Here is a 12,211-nt window from a genome sequence, read left to right as displayed (position 1 = left end):
CTGAAGTTGATGTCAGGAATCATACTCTATTGCTCCCAGCAAACTCCATTGAGAATCTCTCGCCAGCGATCGAATGGAATCTTTAAAGGTTGTACGTGTGTGTCCACACACAGGTGCCAGTGCACACACACATACGAGTGCGCATGCACTCGCCACAGTGTGCATTTAAGGCCAGAGAACACCTTCCAGGAGTTGGTTGGTTCTCTTCGTCTAGCATGTGATCCTGGGAGGCTAGCCCAGGTTGTCAAGCTCGGCAGCAATCACAGTCAACCAGCTGAGCCCTTTTCCCAGTCCTAGCGATTGAATCTTGTCACTCTGAGTTCCATGAGCCATGAGTTTTATGAGCTTGCTTACTCTTCCCGATTTCAACCCAAAGGAAAGTTACCCACCCACCCAGTCCTAGGGTATTTCTGTAATAGTTACCTCTCTCCTTTTGGCAACACAATATCAAACCAAAGCAACTTAAGGGAGAAGTCCATCGTGGCATTGCAACCACCTCCGGTAAATGGACAGGCGTGAATACTGGTGCTCAGCTCTCCAGAAATTCCAGCCAGGGGAATAGTGCCACCCATGGTTACAGTGGGTCTTCCTGTGTGATTTAACCTAACCCAAATAATCCCTCGCAGTATGCTTGGGGGCTAGGTAACTCTACAGTCGCTCAAATCAGTCATCAATATCTTTTTAGATTTTCATTTTGTTTTTAACTGTGTGTGTGTGCATGCCAGTAAGTGCACTGAGTCCAGGTGCCTGCAGAGGCCAGAGGTATTAGATGCCCTTGGAGCTGGAGTTGCAAGTATTTTTAAAATGCCCAACATGGGTGGTGGGATCCAAGCTCAGGTTCCCTGCAAGAGGACCAAGTGCTCTTAGCTGTTGAGCCACCTCTCAGGTTTGGCAAGCAGTCTTATTTATTTCTTTATATTTTATGTGCATTGCAGTTTTGCCATGGGTATCTGGTCCTCTGGGACTGGGATTACAGTCAGTTGTTTACAGACAGTTGTGAGCTGCCATGTGGGTGCTGGGAATTGAACCCAGGTCCTCTGGAAGAGCAGTCAGTGCTCTTAACCACTGAGCCATCATCCAACCCCTTGGCAATCAATCTTAACCATCACAGTTTCCCACACAGTTGCAGTGACTGCTACAGCCAGCTCTTCTTTTCCATGGAATTACATCAGATTATTGCTGGGGTGTCTCTTCACACCCACGAATTACACTTCTCTAGGCATGAGTGTTGCCTTGTGTTTGGTTCTTACCAGTAAGATGGAGCAGAAATGACATAGGCCACTTGCAAACAAATATGTCTGCCTGGCATCCTTTAGCTTTTTGATAGATATTACATGGACCAGAGAAAGTGGTAAAGTCAGAGAAACCTGGGTTTGCGACTGGGTACCTTGTGGAGACATGTCCCAGCCAATAAAGATGGTTCCATGATCAAAAACTAAGCATTTTAGGCCGGGAAATGGTGAGGCATGCCTTTAAACCCAATACTCGAGAGACAGAGGCAGGTGGATCTCAGTGAGTTCGATGCTAGACCTGGTCTACAAAATGAGTTCCAGGACAGTTCAGGATGTTACACAGATGAGGGAACAGAGTTTAGTAGAGAAAGGACAGCAAACTGGGAGGCGTGGAACTGTCATCTGACCCAAAGTGGCCAATCAGTGGCCTTCCCTGGCATTCTCTGGTGCTGTGGGTCCTGAGGTTGACAAGCTTTGGAGCTGGGAGCTCCCTTGTCTCTCAGCCTGCGGGATGAGAAGAAACAGATAGAGAAAGGCTCAGCCCTTCCCAAGCCAAAAGCCTCAAGTGCCCCTAAGGCTTCCTGGCATTCCTATTGGCCTCTCTCATTCCACTATCCTGAGCAATGTCTCCAAACTCCCAGGAAAACCCATATTGGCTTTTATCTGTTCCTGCCTGCCTGGGTTTCTGTCACCAAGCATCTCAAACTCAGCTCCTGCGTTAAGCAGCAGGCAGTTACCTCTGAGGCAGTGAGTCAGCCTCCAGAGTCACCACAGTCACAGGAATTCCTGGGTACAGATGTCTGAGTGGCAGCCCCCACCAGAGAACCCTTCACAAGCCCTCATCCTCCCCGGGATGCCCTCTCCCAGAGAGTGATGGGAACAGCTGCCAGTACAGGGGCTGCAGCTGTTGTACGATCCCTGAAGGGTCCCTGGTTCACTCCACCACACACATATACACACATACACTCACACATACACACACTCATACACACACTCTCTCACACACACTCTCTCACATACACCCTTTGCAAATTGTCATTACTAAAATTAACAATCATATTTTAGCTGTCATCTGGAACTGCAGAGATGTTTGTTTACTTAATCTTTCCCTCTCTGCATGAGGGAGTGTGGTCCTTTCCTCCAGGTGAGGACCTCAGATTGCAGTATTGGCAACTCCCAAAAGCCTATGGGAAATATGAAATTGCAGATTCCTGAATCAGACCTGTAATTTTTTTTAAGATTTACTTTTTTCAGAATTATTTATTTATTTCGTATGTATACAGTGTTCTGTCTGCAAGTCTGCCTGCAGGCTAGAAGAGGGCATCAGATCTCATTATGGGTGGGTTGTGAGCCACCATGTGGTTGTTGGGAATTAAAATCAGGACCTTTGGAAGAGCGGACAATGCTCTTAACCTCTGAGCTCTCTTTCCAGCCCTACTTTATTGTTTTTATTTATGTGTATGTGTGAGTGCCCCCCTCACATTCTGAGTAAATACCATGTATGTGCCCACAGAGGCCAGAAGAGGACACCAATTCCTTAGAGCTGGAGTTAATGGGTGGTTGTGAGCTCCCCGACATGATGCTGGGAACAGAATGTGGGTCCTCTGGAAAAGCAACAAATGCTCTTAGCTTCTGAGCCTTCTCTGTGGTCCCCAGAATCTGCCTATGAACCCTGACCCTGAGGTATCCTTCCACCCCCATTACTGGAATACAGTACAGGTTCTTGTCCAGGCTCAAAATGAAGGAATGACTAGGTGAGGTAAACTGTCTCTACCCTCCACTTTCTCTTCTCTAAAACATTGCATTGGTGACCCAAAAATGGCTCAGTGAGAAAAGGTGCCACCAAGCCTGATGACCTAAATCCAATCTCCACATGGTAAAGGGAGAGAGTCGACACCCATAATTTGTCCTCTGACCTGCGCACACCATGGTGTGCACCTCCTTCACTTAATTAGAGCCGGGCAGTGGTGGTGGCACACGCCTTTAATCCCAGCACTCGGAGGCAGAGGCAGAGGCAGAGGCAGAGGCAGGAGGATCTCTGTGAGTTCAAAGCCAGCCTGGTCTACAGAATGAGTTCCAGGACAGCCAGGACTGTTTTGTAGAGAAACCCTGTCTCGAAAAACAAAACAAGCAAACAAACAAATATTTAAATGTAAAATAAATAAATAAAAGATTGTATTGCCGACTGGCAAGATGACTCAGTGGGAAGAGGCATTTGCCACCAACCCCGAGAACCTGAGTTCCACTCTCCAAACAAAATTTAACACTCCAGACTGCTGATAGAGCTCAATGAACCCTTGGGCACTAGGCTAGCACTTGTCCCTTTTATCCAATATCCACAATAAGGAAATGACGAGCCTTCAGATTTCCATCCAGTTTGAGATGAGCTGTGCCAGGGCAATGATAGGCTGTTGAGACTAAGGAAATGGGGTCTAAAGAAAGAAACTGGAGAACCTGGTCAACTTTCTCTTTCTGGGAGTGACTGACTTGTCTTGGAAACTAGAAATTGTTCATCCGCAGGTTCTACATGATTCTGGGAAATGCTCCCATCCCTCTCTCTCCTTGAGTTCTCGAGGGTGTGTGTTCCTGACAATACTGTGTCCCACAATATAAACTGTCCCTGTTGTGACTCCAGTCTGACCTCGAATTTGCATGTTGCTGCTGTTGAGGTGGTGCAGTCCGTCATGAAGGTGACCAGGCTCTTTACTCTCAGATCTCCCGGGTGTGAGGGTGGAGTGGGGAGAGGGTCTGAGATAGGGAGAGCCACCATTGAGACCTTCGGGGTGATGCAGGACAGAGGTGCAGGAAGCCCTTGACACTCGAGCGTCTCTGGCCTGATGGAAGCCACTTGAGAGACTTGAGAATGTCATACCGTTCAGTCGACAGAATGCTCGCCTGGAGTGCACGGAGTCCTGGGGTAGATCGCCGGCACCTTGTACATAACACGTGGGGCACACCTGCAATCCCAGTGCTCTGGGGTGCCGGGGAGGGGGCGCAGTGAGACCTCAAGGTCATCCTCAGCTACATCTTGAGTTCAAGGACACACATCTCATAGGTCTGCAAGACAGTTCATTTCATGTTCTCAGGACCCTATCCTGAGAAATAAAATGCTAGTCTTTCTTTTTGCTTGTTTAAGGGTTTGTTTTATTTTTAAAGATGTTTTTGTTATTTTTATGTGTCTTTGTCTGCAAGTATGTATGTCTACCATGTGCATGCCTGGTGACCAAAGAGGCCAGAAGAGGGTGTTGGATGCTGTAGTGAGGAGCGGTGGGCTGCGTTCCCGCCCAGCTCCAGCACGGCTAGCTTTACCCGAAATAATTACATGGAAACTGTATTCTTTTAAACACTGCCTGGCCCATTAGCTCTATCCTCTTACTGGCTAACTCTCACATCTTGATTAACCCATTTCTATTAATGAGTGTAGCACCACGAGGTGGTGGCTTACCAGGAGGGATCTTAATCTTGGAGAGGAGAGCTATAGCGTCTGCTTCACTTCCCTTCTTCCCAGCATTCTGTTCTGTCTAGTCCACCCACCTATGTTCTCTCAGGCCAAGCAGTTTCTTTATTAATTAACCAATGAAAGCAACAGATAGACAGATGACCCTCCTCCATCAGGATGCCTTGGGACTGGAATCACAGGTGACTGTGAGCCAGCATGTGGGTGGGATAACGGAACACGGTCCGCTGGAAGAACAGCCAGTGTTCTTAGCTGCTGAGCCTCTCTCCAGCCTCAGTTTTTTTGTTTTTGTTTTGTTTTTTTGAAACAGGGTCTCATGAGCCCAGGTTGACATCATACTTGCTGTGTAGCTAAACATGACCTTGAATTGCTAATCCTCCTGCCTCTACCTCCTCCGTGCTAGGATTACACACGTGTCATCCCACCCACTGTATGTTACAATGGAGGTTCTTGGTAGTACACGCCTGTAATCATAGCACTGCACTCAGGAGGGATCAAGGTTGGGGCTAGAGAGATGGCTCAGCAGGTAAGAGTGCATTCCTCTCTTCCAGAGGACTTGAGTGAGTCCCCACCCTCTTCGTGTATGGTGTGTGTGTGTGTGTGTGTGTGTGTGTGCGCGCGCGTGCGCACAGGTCAACATCAATGGTTGCTCCTCATGTCTGTGTGGGTATGTGCACATAAATACAGGTATTCAAAGAGGCCAAAAGAGTGCATCAGATGTCCTGGATCTGGAGTTACAGGTGGTTGTGAGCCTTCTGATGTGGGTGCTGGGAACTGAACTCAGGTCCTCTGTGAGATCAGCAGACACTGTTAATCCCTGAGTTGCACCTAACCCCAATTTTTAAAGATGCTTTGTATTACATTGTATTTGTGTGTACATATGTCTGTCCGTGTCTGTATGTCTGCACTTGTGCAGATGTCCAGAGAGGTCACAAGGTTGTGTCAGATCTCTTAGGACTGGAGTTACAGCATTTGTGAGCTGTAGATTCTAGGATCTAAATTCTGGTCCCTGACAAAGCAGTAAGTGTTCTTAACCACTGAGCCCCCTCTACAGGCCCAATCTTGTTCATTTATTTGTTTGTTAATTTTTGACAGTGTCTCACTATGTGGACCCCAGCTGACTTGGAACTTACCGTGTGGACCAAGCTGCCCTCGAATGCCTAGAGCTCCACCCACCTGCAGCTGACTCTCACATGCCAGGATTGCAGTCCTGCACGACCACACCTGGTGAATATGGTGTTTCGGATTGAACCCAGGGTTGTTTGTGTGCATGCTAGGCAGGCATTCTACCAACGGAACCACATCCAGCCCCTCATTTAACTGGCCTTTCTCAAGTGTTTCAGTGAACCTGTTATCAGAAGATAACCCACACTCAAATCTCAGCCCTAGGCACTCAGGCTCGGAGACACTCCATGAGACGCAGAGGGATGGACTCACCACTTGCTCGCTGTGCTCTTTCCCAGCCCCCTCTCCTCGGGAGCTCACCTGCTCAGCCCATCCATCATCCATTTGTCCAATAAATATAATCTGAGCCTTCCAGTGCCAGGGGCCAGAGACCTAGAGATGAACCAAACCACATCCCTGCCCTGCAGGATCTCGCCGCTTCAAAGTGCCGTACAAAGAGAAAGCGCTAATTATTATTTTGAGCCGTAATTATGGTGGTGCTCCGAAGAGGCTGGGGAGCTTTAGGAAGGCATGAACTGTGTTTGCTGCCAAAGGAATTCTCACCCTGGGGCCTGAGAAGTCAGAAAGGAACCCCTTTCCTGGAGTCCTCACTCCTTCGAAGGGCAGGTCCGTCACTGGGATCAGGGACTGAGGGCAGTAGCAGTGGTGTCCCTGATGGGGGGTACTTGCCTGGGCTGCAGAGAGCAGTGACATGCACATTATATTGGTAAATCGTCTTGTACTATTTGTGCTATTTGACTGAGAAGCAGTCCCGGGAAAGTGGGGTTTCCCTCCCCCCAATTCAGACCCGTGTATGCGCCTCTCCAAATGTCCTCCAAAGCCTGAGGGCAGGCTGTTCCCCAACTCTGATAAGAAGGGAATAGCACAGAGCAACAGCCCTGAGTGAGAACACGGTGTCCTAGAGAACGGCCAGAACTCGCCCACAGACGCCCGTCCTCGTGTCCGTGTGTGTCTACGGTGGGAAAGGGAAGCCGGAACGGGGAGTTTAACCATAGGAATTAAGCCATGGATGGGAAGCTCAGCCGTGGAGAGACAGCTCTGGGGCTAAAGAGACAGGATCCGTGGTTAACTAAAAGTAACTTACATTCTTTTTTTTCCCCCCAAAGAATGGCTAAAATGGCTGAGGAGGGCGGGTGTGGTGGCAGATGTGGTATTTTTAACACTCTGGAGGAAAAGGCAAAGGATTAAGTTCAAGGTTAGCTTGGGGGACCCGACAAGATCAAGGCCAGCCCGGTTTTCAAAGCAAGAACTTTCTCAGAGAGGGGAGAGGAAGCGGGTGGGGGAGGGGGACACCAGTGTGAATGCATCATGTCTGGTGTAGTTAACCCACCACCCCACAAAGGACTTGGGAGCCTCCCCTCCCCTCTAATATCCTTTGTGGAGGTCCTATCACAGGGGCTTCCTGGCCCCCAGACAGCTCCCACAGGTTTTTCATGTGTGTACTTGTGTGCACTCATCCCCTGTGTGTGTTGGGGGGGGGTGTCCATGAATGCCAGCAGAGGCTGGTTGGTCCTCTGGAGCTGAAGTTACAGGTAGTTATGAGCAGTCTGATACGGCTGTCAGGAACCAGACCTGGGTCCTCTGCAACAGCACACGGCGATTTTTCTCTTGGGCTGTTGTTGGGGGACAGCCCATCCTCAGACGCTGGAAGATACCTTCTTTCCTTCCTTCCTTCTTTCTTTCCTTCCTTTGTTCCTTCCTTCCTTCATCCACCTGCTTCCTCTCTCTTTCTCTCTCCCTCTCTCCCTCCCTCCCTCTCTCTCTCTCTTCTCTTTCTGTACCCAATAGTTTTATGGCAATTTGACACAATCTAAAGTCCTCTGAGGGAGAACCTCATGTAAGAAAATGCCTCCATAAAGGAAAAGGAGTAGGAACAATATGTAGCTCAATAAAAACAAATTTAAAAGGAACACTAATAATTAAAAAAAAAACAGAAAGGAAAATGCCTCCGTAAGATTGGGATTGTAGACAGGACTATAGAGAATTTTCTTAATTAGTGATTGGTGGGGGAATGTCTAGCCCATTGTGGGTGGTGCACTGGTACTCCTGGGGGTCTATAAGAAAGCAGACTGAGCAAGCCATGAGGAGCCCGGCAGTAAGCAGCCGCCCTCGTGGCATCAGCAACAGCTCCTGTCCTGACTTCCTTCAGGGATGGACGATGACTCGGAAGTGTAAAGCAAACAAACCCTTTCCTCCTAACTTGCCTTTTTGTCATGGCGTTTCATCGCAGCAGTAGAAACCCTAAGTCAAGAACTGTACGTTCTTAAACACTGAGCCATTGCTCCAGCCACATGGCTGTCAGCCTCTAGTGTCACCTGCAGGCCACTTTGCAGGACAGTGTCTTCTTTTTGATGATCTCATTTTCAGAGTGGAAGAAACAGTTCCAGAAGCCCCACTAGCAAACCCATCCAAGGCACACAAACACATGAGCAAGGACTCTGTGGTATCTGAATTGGCTTTAGACCGTAAGTATCCACCTCTTATTGGGCCTTTTTCTTTTTTTATGGATCTTTTCAGTTTATTGTATGAAAGCTATCTATTAGATTATGTTAAAAGTGGACCCCTGGGGGCTGAAGAGATGGCCCAGTGGTTAAGAGCCCTGCTATTCTTGCAGAGGACCGGGGTTTGGTTCTCAGCACCCACATCATGGTGGCTCATGGTCACCTGTTACTCCAGTCCCTGGGGCTCCAACACCCTCTTCTGACTTCCTCCAGTACAGACTCATATATACTAAAATAAACCTTTAAAAAGCACCTGTCCCATGGTTATCTGGGCTGTGAGGTTTTTAAACCTACGACAATGGATAGAAGGGAAGTGCTAGCCGTTGCAATGACAGCCTCACTTGAGCTTCAGCTAGCTCATGGTTCTTAGCTGGTACCGCTTTGTCAGGAACCGGCATGTGTTCTGGTGTTGGTCTGCCTGAATTCCTTCCTCATCCCTGGATGGCCAACTACAGTGCCCCGGCAGGTAAACTTCTTCAACACCTTCCTGAGTGTCTTTCAGCAGTCATCAGCGACCCTTGGATCTTCCCCTGTTCTCGGATGAATTATTGCATTTACGTGAATGTACAGACTCCTCAGTAGCAGCAGAAAGCAGGCCACCTTCAGTTGTACCAGCAGAGGGGTGGGAAAGGTAACAGACGTATGCCATGTTACCTTAACTTCAGTGGGAGCAGCCTGCTGAAGGCAGGCAGGTGCTGGAGAAGTCTGGGTCGGGGCAAGAGAGGGTCAGAAAGCAAGGGCACTAGAGAAGGCAGCTAAGTCCTCAGCCGTGGCTCAGTGACAAGAACTGCATCTCATTTTTCTTTTTTCTTCTTTCTTTTGGGAACTGAACACAGGATGGGTTGCATGTTAGGTAGAGGGTCTACCACTGAGCCACACCCCAGCCCTCACTGGGGGATTCTAGGCAGGGGCTCTACCACTGAGCCACACCCCAGCCCTCACTGGGGGATTCTAGGCAGGGGCTCTACCACTGAGCCACACCCCAGCCCTCACTGGGGGATTCTAGGCAGGGGCTCTACCACTGAGCCACACCCTCAGCCCCTCACTGGAGGATTCTAGGCAGGGGCTCCACCACTGAGCCACACCCTCAGCCCCTCACTGGGGGATTCTAGGCAGGGGCTCTACCACTGAGCCACATCCTAGCTCCTCACTGGGGGATTCTAGGCAGGGGCTCTACCACTGAGCCACACCCCAGCCCCTCACTGGGTGATTCTAGGCAGGTGCCCTAACAGTGGACCAGGTCCCCAGACCCTCAATGGTACATGTTCTGCTGATGAGCTATGTATAATCTCTGCTCTTTTGTGTTGTGTGATGTATGAATGTGTTTGTGTGGGTGTGTGCATGTGTGTTGTGTTCAGAGACAGGTGTCAGGTGTCTTTGACAATTTCTGTTCGCCTTGTTTTAAAGGTTTGTTTTTTATTTGTAACTACACATCTAGGTATGCATGTATGCATGTGAATTTCAGGTACCTGAGGTCAGAAGTCAGATGTGTCAGATTTGCCTGGAGCTGCAGTTACATGTGGTTGGGAACTACCTGAAATGGATGCTGGGACCTGAACTCAGTCCTCTGCAAGAGCAGTCTGTGCTCTTAACTGCTGAGCCATCCCTCCAGCTCCAATCACCCTAGGTTTTGAGATAGTGTCCCTGACTCAGCTGGGCTGGCAGGGCCGCCCCGGATGCACCTGTCTTCGTCTCTCGAGCTCTGGGATTACAGTCTGTGTCACTGTGACTTGCTTTCGCGTGAGTGCTGGGGACCCCAACTCACACCCTCATGCAGGCACCTCACTTTTGTTATTGCCTAATCCTTACTATAAAAAGGTGGGGTTCGGAAGCTGTCGTTTGCCACAGCCTTACAAGCCCAAACTCTGGCTGTAGTCTCAGCTAGCTGATGAGCTTTTTGTGCCCTGTGGAGATTTATTTTTTTAATTTTTTTTCCTGGAATAAAGTTTGCTTCTGGTTTACTAAACTTCAGTGGTCTACCCCCATCTTTGCGCGACCCCCGTGGACCCAACTCAATAGCGTGAGTGTGGGATTCTGTAAAAGAGACTTGCTCGTGTACGCTCCTAAGAGTGGTTTGTCAAAATCTGATGCTGCCATTGGCACAGAGTGTCACCTGGGAGTATAGCACACACGCAATGCTGGCCCAGTCCTCAGAGCGACTGATTCAGAAACTCAGATCCGCAAAGTCCCCGCAAACCAACAAGGAGACCGAGTCCCGTATGTAAAAGCAAAGAGCCTTTATTTTAATGCGAGTTTGCAAACTTGGTCTCTCTGTGTGTCCAACATATTGGAATAATCGGAGAGCCCCCAGCTCAGTTAGAGTTGGGTTTTTATAGTAGTAAAGATGGGGGTGAGGGGTTGCTGAGGTTCAGGACCCCTGATTGGCTGACATTTGTCTAGGGGTGTGCTGGCAGATGATCCTATCTAAAACAGTTGGAACCCCACCTTTTTATAGTAAGGATTAGGCAATAACAAAAGAATTTTTACAATCTCAAGGTAAAACTCAGATACAATTTCCACTAACAGGGTTCTTTCGGTTAAGCCAGTGGTTTGTATTTAGCCCATTGTTTCTCTCTGGTGCTTGCTGATGGTGTTTACCGAAGCCTTGCCCTCCCGATACTGCCACTTTTACATAGCAGGGAAGGAAAAGGGACAATGTAAAACCAAAGAGTCAAAAGTCACGTACATCCCACCATTTAAAAGTTAACTCAGGGGGCTGGAGAGATGGCTCAGAGGGTAAGAGCACTGGCTGCTCTTCCAGAGGTCCTGAGTTCAATTCCCAGCAACCACATGGTGGCTCACAGCCATCTGTAATGAGACCTGGTGCGTTCCTTGCCAGCAGTACATTGTATGCTTAATAAATAAATAAATCTTTAATAAAAAAAAAGTTAACTGAGCTCACATCAATTGCTGGTCATGAGTGGCCGGGGGGTTATCTTAGGGCTAATTCTCAGTGTGCAGAGCTGACCCTCAGTTTCTAGAAGGATACATTGGTCTTGTAAACAGAGCAGCCAGTTGTAAAGCAAAGTAGCCCACTGTTATTAGTGAACCCATAAGCTGCTGACAGCCTGCTCTCATTCTCCTAGGCTTACAACTTTGTATTTATTTATTTATTTATTCATTTTTATTTTTGGAATCTACATTTCTATATTCTTATTTTTGGACTCTTCATCGAATATTTTACTGTTTTCTGAGCTGCAGTATTTTTCTCTTAACTGTTATGTCTATATTAAAATATCTTTATTAAACATCAATTCTGGCCAGGTGGGGCCACACACCTTTAATCCCAGCACTCAGGAAGTAGAGTCAGGAGGATCTCTGTGAGTTTGAGGCAGGCCTGGTCTAAAGAGTGAGTTCCAGGATAGTCTCCAAAGCTACAGAGAAACCCTGTCTCGAAAACCAAACAAAAACAAAAACAATAACAACAACAACCAACTCTAGAGAGGGGCTTGGAGAACGTGAATATAGCCAGGTGACCCGTGCGTTGGTGCAGGTAGGGAGTGGGGAAAGAGGTGCTGGGCTGCAGGTCCGTGTGAACCTCACACCCAGTCTATAGGCATCTGGCCAAGCGGGAAGTGGAGGTGGAAATATTTCTCCTAATCTATTGGCTCTGTTCTCGTGCCCCAGCCCAGGCCTGCTGCTTCTGAGGACCGTTTCTGTTCACTTCAGCCTGCTTCTGCTGATGTGAACAAAGACCCTGTTCCTGCAACAGGATCTTGGATCTGAAGAGTCAGACATGTGGGGTGGTGTACGGGAGAAACTCAATTGTTTATGTTGGAAGGTTTCTAACAGACAAGCTAAAGTCTTCTCCATGTCTAAAGGATCTCTCTCATGCA

Source organism: Microtus pennsylvanicus, chromosome 1 (assembly GCF_037038515.1).
Source record: "Microtus pennsylvanicus isolate mMicPen1 chromosome 1, mMicPen1.hap1, whole genome shotgun sequence".
NCBI classification, from domain to species: domain Eukaryota; kingdom Metazoa; phylum Chordata; class Mammalia; order Rodentia; family Cricetidae; genus Microtus; species Microtus pennsylvanicus.
The sequence above is the reverse complement of the archived record's forward strand: the minus strand, read 5'-3'. Positions refer to the sequence as shown.